Raw genomic sequence first — 19,550 nt, 5'->3', positions numbered from 1 at the left:
TGGAGGCTCTAAGGGAGAAACTGCTCCATAACTCTCTCTTGGCTCCGATGGTTACTCCAATCCTTGCCATTGCTTGGCTTATACACCTATGACTCCAATCTCTGACTCTATATTCATGTGGCATTCCCCCTGTGTGTCTTGTGTCTCTTCTTATAAGGACGTCAGCCATATTGGATTAAGCGCCCAATCTACTCCAGTACGATTTCTTCTTAATTTAACTAATCATATCTGCAATGGCCCTGTATCAAGTAAAGTCACATTCTGAAGTTCTGAGAAGAACGTGATTTTGGGGAGTACACTACTCAATCCAATACAGTAAGAAACAAAAATGTTCTTCTATGTTTTCTTCCAGAAATTGTATAGTCTTAGGCTTTATTTTTAGGTCTACCGTTCACTTTGAGTTAATTTTGGTATACTGTATGAGGTATGGATTGAAATTCATCACTTTATATATATATATATAATTGTTCCAGGAACATTTGCTGAAAAGGTGACCCTTTCTCTACCAAATTGTCTCTGGACTTTTGTCAAAAATCAATTAACCGTATACGGGTACCAGTTTCTGGGCTTTCAGTTTCATTGATTTGTCTGTCTTTATATCAGTATCACTGTTTTGATTGCTATAGCTTTGTAAATGTTGAAGTCAGGTAGTGTAAGTTCTCTAACTTTGTTCTTCATTTAAAAAGTTGTTTTTGGCCAGGCGCGGTGGCTCATGCCTCTGATCCCAGCACTTTGGGGGGCCGAGGTGGCTGGATCACGAGGTCAGGAGTTCAAGACCAGTATGGCCAACATGGTGAAACACAGTCTTTACTAAAAATACAAAAGTTAGCTGGGCATGGTGACATGTGCCTGTAATCCCAGCTAATCAGGAGGCTGAGGCAGGAGAATTGCTTGAACCCAGGAGGCGGAGGTTGCAGTGAGCTGAGATCGTGTCATTGCACTCCAGCCTGGGTAACAAGAGCAAGATTCTATGTCAAAGAAAAAAAAAAAAAAAAGCTGTTTTGCTATTCTAGGTACTTTGTATTTCCATATGAATTTTAGAGTAAGCCTGTCAATTTGTACATATATATATATGAGATTTTTGACTAGGGTTGAGTTGAACCTGCAGATCAGTTTTTGGGAAAATTGTCATGTTAACAATATGGAGTCTTCTGATATACAAACATGGTACAGCTTTCTTTTTTTTAGATCTTTAGTTTCTCTTGGCAATGCTTACATTGTGTGAATCTTATACTTTTTTTGGTCAAGTTTGTCTTTATTTCATATTTTGTTATATTGTAATAGTAATTTTTAAAATTCAATTTCTTGAGCTGGGTGCAGTAGCTCACACATGTAATTCCAGCACTTTGGGAAGCCAAGGCAGGTGGATTACTTGAGCCTAGGAAATTGAGATCAGCCTGGGAAACATGGAGAGACCCTGACTCTACAAAAATACAAAAAAAAACAAAACAAACAAACAAACAAAAATCATTAGGCCACACTTGGTGGGTTGCATCTATAATATCAGCACTTTGGGAGGCTGAGGTGGACAAATTGCTTGAGTCTAGGAGATCAACACCAGCTTGGGCAATGTGGAGAAACCCTCTCACTACCAAAAAAAAAAATCTATTTCTCACAGTTGATTGCTAATATATATAACTGATTTTTGTATATTGATCTTGTATTCTGCAACCTTGATAAATTCATTAGTTCTATAGCTTTTTGGTAGAAAAAACTTTTTTGGTTAAAAATCCATGGGATTTTCTACTTAAACAATCATGGTATTTGTCAATAAAGACAGTTTTAATTCTTCCTGTCCAATCTGACCCCCATTATTATTTTTAGCCTTATTGCACTGGCTAGAACAATATTGAGTAGAAGTGATGAGAGTAGACTTACTTGTCTTATTTGTGGTATTATCAGAAAAAAAAATGTATCCTTTCTTTTTTTCTTTCTTTCTTTCTTTTGTTTTTAAGATACAAGCACTTACTCTGTTGCCCAGACTGAAGTTCAGTTGCTCAATCATGGCTCACTGGAGCCTGGAACTCTTGGGCTCAAGCAGTTCACCCCTCTGAGTGGCTGAGATTACAGGTGTGCACCATCACACCCAGTCCTACCTTTTCATCACTGAGTATCATATTTGCTGAAGGCTTTTTTTTTTTTTAAACCTAGATGGAATATTATTAGACACACAGTGGTCTAAATTGCTTTACAATAAAGAAAAATCTCAGACTAATGCATATTTGTGTAGGGGACGTAGAACAATAACATAGTCACTTTGTGCTGACTTTGTTTAAAATTCTAAAACTTTAAAAACTAACATAAAATACACATGAGATTGCATCTGGGAAAACGGAATCAAATTAGTTTTCAGCTTTCTGTGCTTGCAGGGGTGGGTAACGGAATAAATAAAATCCATAGATCACACAAACAGAAAGAAATCTAGTTTAAAACAAGTACACCCTCTTCTAAAGCCTTCTGTCTGTGAAATTTGCAAATGTACTGATTTCAGTTTTAACTTGCTGAAGGTTTTTCACTAGATGCCCTTTTATCTGGTTGAGAACTGATACAATTTGACTGTGTCCCTGTCCAAGTCTCATCTTGAATTGTGATCTCCATAATCCCTACGTTTTATGGGAGGGACCCAATGGGAGATAATTGAATCATGGGGGCAGTTTCCCCCATGCTGTTGCCGTGATGGTGAGTGGGTTCTCATGAGATCTGATGGTTTTATTAGTGTCTGGCATTTCCCCTGTTGACACTCATTCTCTCTCCTGCCCCTTGTGAAGAGGTGCCTTCAGCCATGATTATAAGTTTCCTGAGGTCTCCCCAGCCATGTGGAACTGTGAGTCAATTTAACCTCGTTTCTCTATAAATTATCCAGTCTCAGGCATTTCTTCATAGCAGCATGGGAACAGACTTATACAAGGACATTCTCACTTATTCCTAATTTCCTGAATTTTTTTTAAAATCAGAAATGGATGTTAGGCTGAAACAGATGGTAGGTGACAGCTCCCAAATTCTAGGACTTTGGGAGGCTGAAGTGGGAGGATCGCTTAAGCCCAGGAGTTCAAGCCAGGCTGGCCAACATAGTGAGATCCCATCTCTTAAAAAAAAAAAAAAAGATAAAAGAAACAGATGTTAGATTTTGTCAAATACTTTTTTCTGTATCCATTGAGATGGTCATATGGTTTTCTTTTTTAGTTTATTAACTTGGTGAAGTACACTGATTGATTTTTTCATGTTAAACTAATCTTGCTTTCATGATTAGTCATGATCTATTTACCAATTTTTATATGAATGGATCCAATTTACTAACATTTTATTTAAAATTTTTGCAACTATGTTTCTGAGGCATGTTGGTCTATAGCTTTATTTTTTCATTTTTTTTGAGATATTTCTTCTTTTCTAATATAGGTGTTAATCCTATAAATTCCTAAGTACTACTTTATAGCCATCCTAGTGGGCATGAAGTGGTATCTTATTGTGATTTTAGAATCTCGTGTATATTTTGCCACTTAAATTTATCCCACAGTTCTCTAACACTCTGTTCATGTGTAAAAGGTATTTTTTTTTCTGTGTTTCATTTTAGATAGTTTCTATTGCTATTTCATTAAGTTCATTAATCTTCTCTACTGTCTAATCTGCTGAGTTTCATTTGATGTTCTTTTTATCTCTGATATTATAGTTTTCATCTTCAGAAATTTTGTTTTTTTAAAGAAATTTTTTATCTACTTAACATATTCACTTTTTCCTCTATCTTCTAGAACACATGGAATATAGTTATAGTGACCATTTAAAAATTTTTAGCCGCTAATTCTATCCCCTATGTCATTTCTGGGTCAGGTTTGATTGATTTTCTCATTATTTTTCTTTCTTTCTTTTTTTTTTTTTTTTTTTTGAGATGGAGTCTCACTCTATTTTGTTACCCAGGTTGGAATACAGTGGCAGGATCTCAGCTCACTGCAACCTCTACCTCCCGGGTTCAATTTTCTCGTGATTTTTCTGCTTTTACATGTGTTGTTATTTTTTTTAATTGAATGCTGGATATTTTAAATTTTAACTTGAATTGTGCTGGACATTGTTGTATTCCTTCAATAAATAAAAAATAAATATAATAAATAGAGATAATTTTAATTTCATATGTGCTGTGGCCTGAGTTGTATCCCCCTAAAATTCATATGTTGAAATACCCCCAAAGTGGTAGTTATTTGGAGGTAAGAATCTGGGGAGCAGATTAGGTTATGGGGCAGAGCCCTCATGAATGGGATTAGTGCCCTTATAATAGTGATCTCCGAGAGCTAGCTAGCCCTTCCACCATGTGAGGACACAGCAAGAAAGTGCCATCTCTGAACCGGAAAGCAGGTCCTCACCCGACTCCGAATCTGCTGATGCCTTGATCTTGGACTTCCCTGCCTCCAGAGCTATGAGAAATAAATGTCTGTTGTTTATAAGCTACCTGGAATATGGTATTTTGTTATAGCAGCTCAAATGAACTAAGACAGCATACTTACAATCAGAAATGTAGAATGTATATCTTTCTTTAACTTGTACACATTTAGCGCACCCACTTAAACATTTTATCTGGCCAGGTCACAGTTTATATTTCTCAAGTATATTGAGAATTTTCGGGGGAATGTTTGATCATTTCAGGGTTTCCTTTTAAGTTTCATTAGTCATGATCAGAGCAGCATTTAGTCTAGTGTTAATTTTTCCCACCTAATTGGTATTACAGGACTCATAGTGGTCTTCTGAACTGATAAATTAGGAGCGTTTTCCACTCTGGCTGTTGGGAACAGGCACTATTGCTAGTTCTGTGTGAACTCTGAGCAATGTTTCCTCTAATTCTTTCAGGTGGTTCTTTCCCTGGCCTCGGTGGCTTCCCCATGCATGGATCAGTAAGCTGAATAATTGTGAGTGGCCTTTTGCAGAGTTCCTGAGTTCTCTGTTAAGCTCTCTTCTTTCTGGTGCTCTGCCCTACAAACTCTGGCTGCCTTGACTTCTTTGGACACCCAGTTCTGTATCCTCAACTCAAGGCGCATTCTGGGCTCTTCCTGTATTCCCTGAATCAGCAGTGAGGACTGAAAACTTTCGCCAGGAAGCATGCTGGGATGATCAAGAGGCTTGCCTCATTTGCTTCCCATCTCTCAAGGATCACTGTCCTTTGTTGACTCATGTCCGATGTCTTGGGAACTATTGTTGAGTGTTTCAGTTGTTCCGGGAGGGAGAGTACATACAATCCCTATTCTTTCAGTTTAGCCAGAAGTAAAAATCCTCTGATTCAATTTCCTTACCTACGAGTTGTGAATAGTAATAGTACTTAGTGCCTTATAGGATTGTTGCAAGGATTAAGTAAGTTAATATTTGTAAATCCCTTACACAATATCTAGGATATGGTAATTGCTCAATAAGTAGAAGCGTCCATTGTTGTTACTGACGTTATTGTTCTTGTTGTTATTGTTATTATTGTCAGCAAACAACTTCGGATCTATGGGTGGGTTTCTGGGACTCCAGAATTTGCAGTCCCCAGCACAGTGCCTAATGCTTCACTGGTGTTAAATATTTGTACCTTAACTCCTCCATAGCCAACCCCTTCAGCAGATAATCACTTGCCTTTCTACTTTGGAGAGAGCTAGGAATGACCTTTGAGATCTTTAACAGCCATAATTTCTATGCCTCAGAGATCTAATTGATATGCTAATCAAGCAAATTAGCATTTGCAGCAAACATCTTTCACTCCAGATTTATTATGCTCCCTAAATTAATATAACAAGGGTATCCTGAAGACCAAACCAGAGTTTAATTCATATGAATCCTGAGGCTGGTCTGTAGATCTGCTGAGGGAATTCAGGGCAGAAAAGAGAGCTTATCCCTTTTCCTAGGCTAACCATCTGCCCAAATAGGACAGAGAACTCAGCTCTCTAATGAAAGAAAGAACGAAACCCATCTGAAATATGTATTGAAAAGAAATAAATGGTGGCCTTAGTCCCTCAATCCTCTTGATTTCCTACTCTTGCCTTCAGACATCTTCTCTCAGCATGGATGTCATTGGGATCAGATGGCCATCACTCTTTGTGGTCCAGACATCCGCCTGGGTTCTCCTAAAGGCCTGGGGAAAGCCAGTAGTTTGAGGCTTACAGTGTCACCTGAACATGCAGGTTGTGCTCCATGGCAGCCTCCCACAAAGTCTACACCTCAGCTTCCTTATCTTTTCCTTCTCTCAACTTCTGTCAACAGAAATAGGGTCTGCTTCCCAATGGTTCATCTCTGCCCAGATGGTACAAGGACTCAGTCTCAGAGGCTTACTAATGTTGCTAACACTGTCATTGGAAGCAGGGGCCTACTTGTGTTTATTCAACTGCTTTATCTTGTTTGAGAGAAGTACTTTTATTGTCATAAATAACTTTTTTTTTTTTTTTGAGACAGGGTCTGTCTTTGTCACTCAGGCTGGAGTGCAGTGGCGAGATCTTGGTTCGCTGCAACCTCCACCTCCTAGGCTCAAGCAATCCTCCTGCCTCAGCCTCCTGAGTAGCTGGGACCACAGGTGCCTGCCACCATGGCCAGCTATTTTTCTTTTTTTTAATTTTTAGTAGAGATGAGGTCTTGATATGATGCCTAGGCTGGTCTCAAACTCCTGAGCTTAAGCAATCCTAATGCTTCAGCCTCCCAAAGTGCTTAGATTACAGGAATGAGCCACCATGCCCAGCGTTTTCTTTTTCTTTTTTATTTTTTTGTAGAGACAAGGTCTCACTGTGTTACCCAGGCTGTTCTTGAATCTTTGGCCTCAGGCAATTTTCCACCTTGACCTCCCAAGGTGCTGGGATTACAGGTGAAGAACAAAAAGTTTTACAATCGAATCAGCAGCAGCCACTTGGACACTGGTTTCTCATAATGGCACTTGAAGTTCATTAACAACTGACATTTTCTCTTGTTTCATCTCTGAAATCAAGATCACCACCAACAGAATTTTCACAAATATCTATACACTGAAAAGAACTAAGTCTAATCCTAAAGGGTATATTAAGGTTGATCAGATATGAAAGGATTCATGACAGGCAGGGAGCATGTCTGTGTTCAAACCCAGGGCCGTAATTTAAGGCCTGAATGAATTATTTTATTCAACAGTATTTTTTTTTTTTTTGAGACAGGGTCTCACTCAGTCACCCAGGCTGGAGTATAGTGGTACGATCACGGCTCACTGTAGCCTTGACCTCATGGGCTCAGGTAATTCTCCCACCTCAGCCTCCTGAGTAGCTGGCACTACAGGTGCATGCCACTACCACACCCGGCTAACCTGTACATTTTTTGTAGTGATGGGGTCTCACCATGTCACCCAGGCTGGTCTCAAACTCCTGGAATCCAGCAGTCTGTCTGCCTCAGCTTCCCAAAGTGTTGAAATTACAGGCATGAGCCATGGCACCTAGCCTATTCAACAGTTATTAAGAAAAGATCCAAAATATAATCTAATCTCAAATGGCTGCAGTTAAACAGGGGATATAAAACAAGGCTGGAAATAATTGAAATTCAGGGCAGAAAATGCTAGAAGCTAGGAAGTGGTATCACATAGTGATGGAGATTTACAACTTTGGAGTCACTTCTGGGCTTGTCTACTGGTGTTGACCTTGACTAGCTGTGTTTCCCAAGTCTTGGCTTCCTCATTTGTGAAGTGGAGCTATGAGAGCAGTTGTGTGAATTAAGTGACACATGATTGCACTCAATACATGGCTCCGAGTCAGCACTCAATCTGTGTTAGCTATTGTTATTGTTTTTCCAGTCCAGAGGAGAAGATCTTAGATGGTCTCCCAGGGAGGGGGTGGAAGTGAACAACTTGGCGGCTCCCTGGGCCAGGGAGAGGGTGGGCTTCGGAACCTGGCACATTCTGCTTCTACTTCCTGCAGGTGAAAGTTTTCGACGAAAATTTGAAATGGTTCTGCTTTCATCTCTCTGGTGACCTGAGCCGCTGCGGTGTGGGGCACACGGAGCTCTGTGGTCCATTGCTTGTCTTACCTTACGCTTCTTGACTATCACAGTCACCCCTGTAGTTTGAGCTCTGATGTGAGATGCCAAGATTTCATATTTCTAGACGACACAGCAATTCCAGCTGCTTCTCTCTCTCTAGCTGCAAGCTCAATTATGAATGGCATCATGTTTCCAGGGACTGAAGCCGGAATCTTACAGACATCCTTAAGGTCTCCGCTTCCTCCTTTCCTTCACTGCACATCTTTCCCCATTATGCTTCCTCCCTCATTCTGTTCTCGTACCATCCATCAAGTCTTGTCAGTTTGACCTGCTATGTCCTGAATCCATCAGCAGAGCCACCACCCTGTGCAGGCCATCATCTGCAGGTCATCATCCACGGGCCATCGTCATCTCTCCCTGATGGGCTGCAGCAGCCCCCAGCTGCTCCCTCTGCTTCTGCCTTGCTCCTTGTCAAACCTCTATCAGCAGAGAGGATGATTGAAATCCACCTGTGGTCTGCCATTCATAGCTTCCTATCCCACTTTCTTTCTATTCACCTTATATCCAATCTCTCCTTTTTATTCTAGTAGATTTCCAATTTTGCTTAGGGCAGTGAGATGCAGGCAGAAATCTACAGTCTGGGGCTTCTTGGGAGGCTATGATTTTCCTGATTGAAAAGGGATGGACTCAACTGGAACAAAGCACCTTTTGTGGGTCCCTCTTTCTGTCTGGCACACAGATTGATACTTGGAGAAGAAGTCATCTTGACACCAGGAAGTGGAAAGTCATGCATTAAGCTTGGTGGAACAGTAAGCTAGAAGGACCCCCGCTTTTTTGAGGACTTCCTGGAGCAGCCACAGTAACCTAGAACTGTCTAGCCCCACACTTCTTGTTATGCGGGGAAAGGAAACCTCGATCTCATTAAGTAATTGCGTCTCAGTTTCTGCTACTGAAGTCACACACAGTCTTAATTGATACACTCTCCCTGCAAACCTCGAGGAGCATCCGAACCACCTGGGGGCACTTAATGCAAATTCAGACCTGTGACCCCACCCCACCAGATCCTCTCCTAAGTGGGTTTGCAGCGGGGTCCCCTGACTGGTATTGTTTAAAAGCCCATTGTAGAGCCCATTACAGGTGGTCCACGGAGGACAATTGGAGAAACACAAAAATTCTGGATTTACATATACTTTTATTTTTATTTATTTTTATTTTTTTTGAGACAAGGTCTCACTCCGTTTTCAGGCTGGAGTGCAGTGGTGTAATCATAGTGCGGCGCCCCAAGTGGCGTAATCATAGTTCACTGTAATCCTGTACGTCCAGGCTGACTCAATCTTCCTGCCTTAGCCTCCTCAGTAGCTGGGACTGGAGGTGTGCACCACCACCACCGGCTGATTTTTTTTTTTTTTTTGAGACAGATTCTCACTCTGTCACTCAGGCTGGGGTGCAGTGGCATAATCTTGGCTCACTGCATTTCTGCCTCCTGGGTTCAAGCAATTCTCGTCCTCAGCCTCCCACGTATCTGGGATTACAGGCATTTGCCACTATGCCTGGAAAATTTTTGTATTTTTAATAGAGACAGGCTTTTGCCATATTGGCCAGGCTGGTTTTGAACTCCTGACCTCAAGTGATCCACCTGCCCCAGCCTCCCAAAGTACTAGGATTATAGGTGTGAGCTACTATGCCCAGCCACCCCCTCCCCCACCCCCAGCTAATTTTTATATTTTTTGTAGAGACGAGGTCTTTCTATGTTGCCCAGGCTGATCTCGAACTCCTGGCTAGCAATCCTCCTACCTCAGCATCCCAAAGCATGGGGATTACAGGCATGAGCCACGGTGCCCAGCTTACAAGGAATTTCATAATTGACTGCTGTAACTTCTTCATCCTCAACTATGACCATTTTCACTGCCTACATTTGCCCACAACTGGTGACTTTACTCATGCTGAGATTCCATGTCCAGAGTCCTTTTCATCTTTCTGTACCGGGGTCCTTCCCAGTCTACAAGATCTAGCTTAGGCATCACCTCATCTGGAGAGACTTCCATGAACCCCCAAGACATGTTTGTTGTCAATCATTGAAAAGCTGTTGGAAAGTTCTGGATGAAGGAAAAGTTCTAGGAGATGGGGAAGGGAGGGGGAATAGGTATGTGTGGTCAGATTTGCATGTCTACCTGCTCCCACTATTTCAGATTTGATGGAGATGGGAAGGTGGAGAAGAAGGCTTTGGGGGAATTTTAAATTTTATTGATTTTTGTTTCAGTCATTCTTTTATAATAACTCCCAGCTTTGGAATCTGCAGCCACAGTAGAATGTCAGCTCCAGAAATTTATTATTTTTAGTTGGCTGTTTTTTCCTTTTCATTTTTCATTTATATTTCAAGAGTTAGAATCAACACCAGACATAAGGGAAGCAATCAGAGAGGCTCCAGTAGAAACCAGGGACATCTCATTAAATCCTTATATTCGCAGGTCTAGCTCTTAAGGGAGGAAAAAACATTGACCAGTTTGATATTTATGGAACTCATTCATTCATTTGATCATTCATTCACTCATTTATTTACTCCCTCATTCTGCACTGATAAGATTCTTTTGGTTATAAGTGAAAGAAATACAACTCAATCTGTCTTAAGTCAGAAAAAGGAGAAATTGACTTATGCAGCTGGAAAGTCCAGGAGTTGAACTGGCTCCCCACATTGGGGGCTTAAATTATGCCTTGGACTGTTTCTAGTACCCCTCCTCCTGTTCCTCCTCTTCTTTCCTCTCTTCCACCTTTCCCTCCTCCTCTTTCTCCCTTTTTCTTTTTCCCTTCTCCCACCTCTCATCTTCCCATCCTCATTCAGACTTTCTGCTTGCGGCAGGTAAAAGAGCCTCCAGTAGCCTTAAACAAGTCTCCTAGCAGTTTACCAACCCAGGCAGGAGAGGTTGTTTGCTGCTGGCGCCAGCCAAAAAGTAGGGAGGACTCTGGTCTGGCTTGCTTGCATGTCCTGGACTAAAACCAATTTCTGTGGCCAGAAGTTTTGGATAGTCTGATTATCTAGGCCTGAGACATATGGCCAGGGTGAAGTGTGAGAGGTCAAGTTCAGCCCCACATATTCACAGGAAATGTGTAATCCTTAAGAAAGAAGAATTCTATTCCCAGAAGAGGGGGAAAGGATACCAAAGAAACATAACAACATAACTAACAGATTTCACTGTTCCATTCATCCATTCATCCTCCCACAGATTCATTTGTCTATCTATCCATTCACCTGTTTATCTGTCCATCTTTCTACCCATCCATCCGTCTTTCTATCCATCCATCCATCTTTCTATCCATCTGTCCATCCATCTTTCTATCCATCCATCCATGTTTCTTTCCATCTATCCATCCATCTTTCTATCCATCGCCCCTACATTCAACCTCTCACAGATCCATTCATCTGACTATCCAATCATCTATTCATCCATCCAGCCTTCCAGCCACCCATTCGTTCATCCACTATAAGTTGCCTAAGGCTGCTGCTTTAAGGAGAATCCACAGCATATGAAAAATTGAAAGCACTGTTTTAAAATAATTGGTTTTGTACAGTCAATTGCTGTAGACATCCATGGATTTGCATGCTATAAAGGCAAAGTTATTTGTTTTTAATTATTTTGCAGCATTTGGATTTGCGGTTTAGTGCAATCCCAGCTGCAGGGAAAACACTTGGCTCATGTCACTGCCGTGCCTCACATAGAATTAGAGCAAGAGATCAGGGTACTCAGGGGGATCCCTATGGCAGAACCATGGAGCCAGCATTGGGATTTGGGTCTTGGAGGAGTAAGTCCCAGGGACAACAGGCATTCACCCTTGTAGCAGGTTGTATAGGGACTCCCAGAATCTATGTTCACCTGGAACCTCAGAAGATGGCCTTATTTGGAAATAGAGTCTTTGCAGATATAATTAGTTTAAGACCTAGAGATGAAATCATCCTGGATTTAAGGTAGGTCATAAATCCAGTCACTGGTGTCTTTATAAGAAGAGGGCAGGACACACACAGAGACACAGGAAAGATGGCCGTGTGAAGATTGATGCAGAGATGAGAGGGATGCAGCTGCAAGCCAAGGGAAGCCGAGGATTGCCAGGAGCTACCAGCTGGGGAAGACGCAAGGAGAGATTCTTCCCTAGAGCCTTCAGAGGAAGCGTTCTCTTGCTGACACCTTGATTTCGGACTTGCAGCATTCAGAAGTGTGAGAGAATAGGTGTCTTTTGTGTTAAGTGGCCGAGTTTGTGGTGATTTGTTGCAGGAGTCCTAGGAAATTAACACAACCCTCAGCTTCTACAAAGGATTAAAGGAATGGTATTCCAGTGAAGTTACAAACCAGGGACCAGGCAAGTTAGAGCTATGGACTTGGAAGCTGAGAAATTGCAAAAAAGTGGCAAATGACTAGCGACCCCCAATGTGGTCCCTCCCAACTTTTCACTAAATCGTTATGACTAGGCAGAAAAAAAGAGAAAAAAAGAAAATTTCCATTAATGTAGGAAACTAAGATGAACTCTCAAGTTAACTCCAGAATCTAAGAGAGACTGATTGTAATTCAAGGCTGCTGAGACAAAGGGGGTTGGGAAAAAAAAAAAAAACCCTGCCCAGGCTTATGTGCAAGGCATACTCTCCTTCTGGTTCAGGCTCAAGAGAGAAGAGCTTTTCAAACTTGAATGCATACAAATCACTTGTGGACTTTGTTCAAATGCAGTTTCTGATTCAGTAGATCTGGGGTGGGGCTGAGAGTGCATTTCTCCAGCGATCCCAGGTGAGGCTGCTGCTGCTGGACCGTGCCTTGAGCAACAAAACCTTAGAGTACTTTCGAATCAGGCACTGGCCATAGGAGGAAGCTCCAGCTACAGCTGAGCACATAGATGTTCACCAGGTGAAGGCCTGTTTGAATCTGGGGGCGGAATTGAAGTTGTGGTTGACTGTTCTGTACTTACCATTCATAATATTGGAGGCTCCTTTATGGAAGAGAATAATATTCTCCTGCCTATTGACAGCAGGGCTTAGCCCCCTAACTTACTCTGACCAAGGGGATGTGGGTGGTGTCACTTCTGATGGACGCTTGCAGAACAGTGCCTCGTTCATCACACTCCCCTTCCCTCTGCCATATGGCTAGCTCTGTCCACTCTTCTATATTCTACTCTGCCATGCTGAGGTTCTTTTGTCCAGTGCTCCCTTTGGTTTTGCCATTAGTGAGCATGGCGGGAGGCCGCAAGCAAAGGAGGGGGGAGAAGAGTCTTGCTCACTCCTGTTTGCCTGCCGATCCTCTCAGTGTTTCCATAGCAACAGCCCTTCCTCCTGGCACTAGGAGTTGGTTCCAGTTTCCAGCCCTCCCAAAGCCAGCCTTATTGCACCACCTGTGAGGTACCGGTACCAGTTGAGCAGCTCCCCCCTCTTCAGAGATCTGGGTACCAGCTCTGTGTGGCCAGCCCTGCCTCTAAGTTGCTAGGCTCTGATCATCCCAATTTCCCTTCATTCCCCCAAATCCAGGGGTGGTCTTTGCTTAGGATTGATCTTTCCTTCCTGCAGTTAACCCTTAGTGTTCCCTGACCATTCTCATTTGACTTTTCAGTCCTCTAGTGTTCATGAAAACAATTTCCTATATTAAATTCTCTCTGTTAAAGTCATAGTGTGGTTTCTGTTTTCCTGATTCTAATGGCCCAGATGGGAGTGCCAATGGGAGCCTGGGTTTTGGAGTAATGGTGCAGGGCAGAGTCTTAGCCAACCTGTAATGGATGTGTAGTCTGAGTGAGAAATAAATCTTTGCGGGGTGACCCACCAAGATTTCTGGGGTCATTTTTTTTTTTTAAGTGCTCTACACATTCAGAGAAACTTCTCTAGTAACAAACTATAGAAATGATCCCTGAAAGTATAGTCTTCGGGTCACTTTTTTTTAAATGTAGCATAATCTAGCGTATTTTGATTAATACAGAAGTCACAAATGTCACATTCCCTACCTGGGGCCCTAAGGAGAGGATTCTCGCCCTATACCAGTAGGCAGAGAGTGGTATCCAGGGCAAGTCGTACTCTGACAATTTTACAAATATTCCAAAGTCTGGACGCATTTTGCTGTGTTTGAGATTGCGTAAAAGAAGAAAAGAGCCTAGGGCTTAGGTGTGAGTATTTTTATTATGTAAAGAGTTCTTATAAGTAAATAAAAGACAAACACTGTTGTAGAAAAATTAACAAAGGTATGTATGGAAAAATGCTCAATTTTTTCAGTAATCAAAAAACATTTTTTTTAAGAGTCAGGGTCTCACTATATTACCAGACTGGCCTCAAACTCCTGGGCTCAAGTGATCCTCCCACCTCAGCCTCCTGAGTAGCTGGGACACAAAACAAATATTGAAGTCATGCAATACCAATATTAGGATTGAACTGTATCTTCCTTCGCCAAAGAAAGTGAAAAAGATATGCTGAAATCCTAACCCCCAGTACCTTAGAATGTAACCTTATTTGGAAATATGCAAATAGGGTCATTGCAGATGCAGCTAAGATGAGATCATACTGGAGTAGAGCTGGCTCCTAATTCAACATACTGGCTTTATTTTTTTTTTTTTCATATGCAGTTTTGCTCTTGTTGCCCAGGCTGGAATGCAGTGGCACAATCTCAGCTCACTGCAACCTCTGCCTCCCAGGTTCAAGAGATTCTCCTGCCTCAGCCTCCCAAGTAGCTGGAATTACAGGCATGTGCCACCACACTTGGCTAATTTTTGTATTTTGAGTAGAGATGGGGTTTCACCATGTTGGTCAGCCTGGTCTCGAACTCCTGACCTCAGGTGATCCACCCGCCTTGGCCTCCCAAAGTGCTGGGATTATAGGTATGAGCCACCGCACCCGGCCAATGAGTGTCTTATAAGAAGCTGGCCTTGTGAAGATAGGTACACTCAGGGAGGAAGCCGAATGACATGAAGGCAGAGATTGGAGTAAGGCAGCTGCAAGCCAAGGCTCGCCAAAGATTACCAGCAAGCCACCAGAAGCTAGGAAGACACCTGAAGCTAGAAAGACACAAAGTATTATTTCCATGCAGATTTCAGAGGCAGGATGGCCCTGCTGCTACCTTGCATTTCGAATTCTAGCCTCCAGAACTGTGAATAAATTTCTGTTATTTTCAGTACACAGTTCATGGTACTTTGTTAACGGTAGCCTTAGGAAACACACGCAACTATTTTTTCTTTCTTTGCTTTTCAAATTGGAAAATAATAAAAAGAATAAGTTCCCCAGGGCTTAGCAGAATGTTCATGACGAGTGGGTATAGGCGGCACTCTCATATCCTCCTGGAGGGAGACTGTACCTGTGAAGTGTTTTTGATGGGTATTGGCAGAAAGTATCAATAAGAGCCTTTAAAAAAGAATAGACTTGGTGAGCTGTTATGTTTCTGTGAATTTATCCGAAGGGTTAAGAAGACAGAAAACTGTTAGAGCTATGTTGACAATAAGAGAAAGCTAAAATATTGAAATGTCCAAAAACACTATCATGATTATCATGATGGCTTAAAGAAATGATGTTTCTTTAAGTTCAAACTATATATAATATATATAATGATAATATCTTTTATGTAGGGAAAGATGTATATATTTACATGCCTACATATGTAAAAAAAAAAGTCCCCAGGGTTTGGTAAAGTACTTAGCAATTGACACCCAATAAACTGTTGCTGAATGTGTATAGAAAAAAATGAACTGTTCTTTATATTCACAGTTAACACTTCTGTGGCCCCAGATATGTGAGGATTTTCCCTACACAGAAGGCTACTGTACAATTACATTCTGACACTATCTGTGTAGAGTTAGCACACACCCACAGGTTAAGGGTGCAGTCCTGCAAGACTGCCACTCACTTCAGACACCAGTCACACGTCCACATCATCACCTGCGCTTCCAACCAAGCAGCTGTAAATCGGAGGTTCCTACAACCTTCTCCTCGGTTTTGATCTTTGCCAGAGCTGCTTACCGAACTTAGGGAAACACGTACTTATGCTTACCGGTGTTTTATGAAGGACGTTACAAAGGTTACAAACAAACAGCAGAGGGAGAGGTACGCAAGTCAAGGTATGTGGGCAAGGGTGGCAGCACTTCCGCATCTTCTCTGGACTTGCCATCTTTCCAGAACCTTAGTGTGTTCAGCAACCTGGAAGCTCTCTGGACCCCATGGTTCAGGGATGTTTATGGAGGTTTTATCACATGGTAGATTATTAAATCAGTCTCCAGCTCCTCTTCCCTTCCTGGGGGACGGGGGTAGGTGGCGTGAGGCCTAAAGTTCTGAGCTTCTAATCACGGTTTCATCTTTCTGGTGACCACCTCTATTCAGAAACCCACCAAGAGTTGCCTCATTAGAACAAAATATGCTTCCATCATCCAGGAAATTCTAAGGGATTAGCAGCTCCGTGTCAGGAACTGTGGTCAAAGACCAAAAAATATATTTCTTATTCTAAATCACAGTATCACACTGAATAAATGAATGAATAATTACATAAATAAAAGCTATACATCCAACATGTTTGCATCCATTTTCCATAGTAAGGGGAATTAGGAGTGATGTTTTTCAAAGAAAAAATGTTTTTTTATTCTTTTTGCATCTATTTACATCTATTTTCAAATGTTTATACAATAAGCACACATTACTTCTATAATAATAAGAAAAAAAGAAACGGAATTCTGTCAAACTCTACCATCAACTTATTTCCTGACCTAGGACACCACAACTCCCCTATCTTGCCTTAGAGTCCCCAGCAAGAAATGGAGATTTGGTTGGATGATCCCCCAGGAATCCTCCTCCCCTGGCCAGGTGGAGTGGAGGAGAGGGCAGAGCCAAGGAAGGCTCTACAGCAGAGGAAACAGGAACAAAACGGAACTGGGAACAGAAAGATTCCCCAAGAGCCAGCGAAAGTGTGCAGGGGAGGGACTGCAGTACGTCAGTCTTGTCAGGGCCTCGGAGCCTAAAGGGAGGAATAGACAGAGCTGCCCCAAAACTGTGAGTTTTCCTGGGCCTGAAGCCACATCGCATCTCAGTGCTGGCTGGTAAAAAGCTGACAAAGAAAGAAAAACATCAATAACAACAAAGAAGAAACTAAAAGTCACACAAGCACGTGTTAGATTAAAAGGCCTCAAAAGGTTGACTCTTGAAGGCTCTAAACTCTAAGGCTTATTGCAGCCATTTTGGAAACCAGTCTAGCAGTTCTCCAAATTGTTAACCATACAAGTATCTACGGTTAACAAAGGTTAAACAGCTTGGCAGTTCTACTCCTAGGTGTATAACTAAGAGGAATGAAAACATTTGTCTGCACAAGAACTTATACATTAATATTCATAGCAGCATTATTCATAGTAGCCAAAAGGCGAAAACAACCCAGATGTCCATCAAGTGATGAAGAGATAAACAAAATGTGGCAAAGACCTATGATGGAATATTATTCAGCCGTGGAAAGGAATCAAGTTCCGATACATACTACAACATAGATGAACCTTGAAGACACTATGCTAAGTGAAAGAAGCCAGTCACAGCTGGGTGTAGTGGCTCATGCCTGTAATTCCAGCACTTAGGGATCGCTTGAGGTCAGGAGTTAGAGACCAGCCTGGCCAATATGGTGAAACCCCATCTGTAATTAAAAAAAAAAAAAAATTACAAAAATTAGCCGATGTGGTGGCAGGTGCCTGTAATCCCAGCTACATAGGAGGCTGAGGCAGGAGAATGGCTTGAATCTGGGAGGCAGAGGTTACAGTGAGCCTAGAATATGCCACTGCACTCCAGCCAGGGCTACAAAGCAAGACTCCATCTCAAAACAAATAAACAACAGAAAAAAAAAAGCCAGTCACAGTAGGCCACATATTGAATGACTCCATTTGTATGAAATGTCCAGAATAAGCAGATCTCTAGAGACAAGAAGTAAGTGGCATTTTAGGCGTGGGGCATTGATTATGGGGGATGATGGCTAGAAGGTATGGAGCTTCTTTTTGGGGTGATGAAAATGTTCTAAAATTGCACAACTGTGAATATATCGAAAAACCACAGAACTATATACTTTAAGTGAGTAAATTGTATGGTACATGAATAATACTCCAATAAAGCTGTTACAAAGAAAAGAAAAGCAATTGAAGTTTCCCTTTTTCTAATTCATGTTATCAGTTCATCCTGCAGAAAGTGTGATTCCAGCTCCCATTTATTCAAGGCATCTCCTATCTTCCAGGCAAAAGTGTTAACTGTGACATGGAATTGGATGACAAGGGATGTGTGGGCCAGTTGCTCCTGTAGCCCCAGCCAATTGCCAGAGAACTGACAGGCAAGTGAGTAAGGGCCTCCTAGATCATTGAGCTCCCAGCTGAGCCTCCAACTGACTGCGGACCCATGAAAGAGCCCAGCTGGCCCACAGAAGTGTGAGCTAAACCAGTGATGGTTGTTGAAGACACTGCTTTTTGGGATGGTTTGTTACATAGCAGAAACCAATGGACCCATGTCTGGTACAAATGTGTAAGAGTTTCCTCCAGGAAATATACCAAGATACAGAGCTGCCAGGTCTAGAGTTGGCATTTTTCAAGTCTACTAGATACTGCCAAGCAGCTCTCCACAGCGGTCGTGCCAATTTCCACTCCCACCTGCCCCATAAGCACATTCTTTTTGCACCACAGCCTTGCCAATACTTGGTAATGTCAGTTATTTTGATTCTGCCAGTCTGGTATGTGCGAAATGGTATCTCAATGTTGTTTTAACTTGCAACTCTCTGATCACAAGTGAGGCTGAGTATTGTTTCCGAGGTTTATTGGTTGAATAAGGTTACTGCCAGAAAAAAAGTGACCTTGGTCAGATCTGTGTTTCTCCCCCTTCTTGAACTGGCACACTCCCAGACGTGTGTTAGTCTTCACTTCTGGAGTCCCCTTCCCAGCTCTTTTACCTGCCTTGTCCTTAAGACTCAGTGCAGGCATTCACTCCTCCAGGAAGCCTTCCTGACTTCCAGCCTCTTTGTTGGGTCAGGTGCCCCCTCCCTGCCCCATCTGCCTTCCTCTATTGGAGCACCCACCTCGTTCTATTGCAGTTGCCTAACTGTCCTTTTAGAGCAGGGATATTCAATAAAAGTTTGTTGTATGAATGGATGAAACTCAAGTTTTGCCTTTTAAAAGCTTAGCCTCCCAGCCTCAGTTTCCTCATCTGTTGAACGGGGATGATACAGAAATCTTGGAGAACTGATATAAGTCTTAAACAAAGAAAGGAACATAATGTATATGATAAAGTAAGCGCTCAATTAATTGAAGCAAGTGTTATTTAGAATAAGGAGGTCTTAATGTTTTTGGTCATGGACTACAGAATTTAGAAAAATGAAACATTGATATGCACACATGTACAAATATGGTGCATAATTTCTGAGACTTTACAGATGCTCTGAAGCCATAAGCCCCACATTAAGAACCTGCAATCTGGCCAGGTGTGGTGGCTCACGCCTGTAATCCCAGCACTTTGGGAGGCCAAGGTGGGTGGATCACGAGGTCAGGAGATCGAGATCATCCTGGTAACATGGTGAAACCCGGTCTCTAAAAAAAAATTTTAAAAAAAGGACGCGCAATCTATTAGATATTTATAAATGCCAATTATTTTTACTTTTATGCCCACT

General features: G+C 42.0%; 1 pseudogene; it reads right to left on the bottom strand.

Annotated features, from left to right (window-relative positions):
• Positions 1-13,743: 13,743 nt before the first annotated feature.
• On the bottom strand, positions 13,744-13,827 carry LOC116545591 (annotated as a pseudogene).
• Between the last annotated feature and the right edge of the window lie 5,723 nt (positions 13,828-19,550).

Source organism: Sapajus apella, unplaced genomic scaffold (assembly GCF_009761245.1).
Source record: "Sapajus apella isolate SASKATOON/1434 unplaced genomic scaffold, GSC_monkey_1.0 scaffold295, whole genome shotgun sequence".
Classification (NCBI taxonomy): Eukaryota; Metazoa; Chordata; class Mammalia; order Primates; family Cebidae; genus Sapajus; species Sapajus apella.
This window is presented reverse-complemented; position numbering and strand designations above follow the sequence as displayed.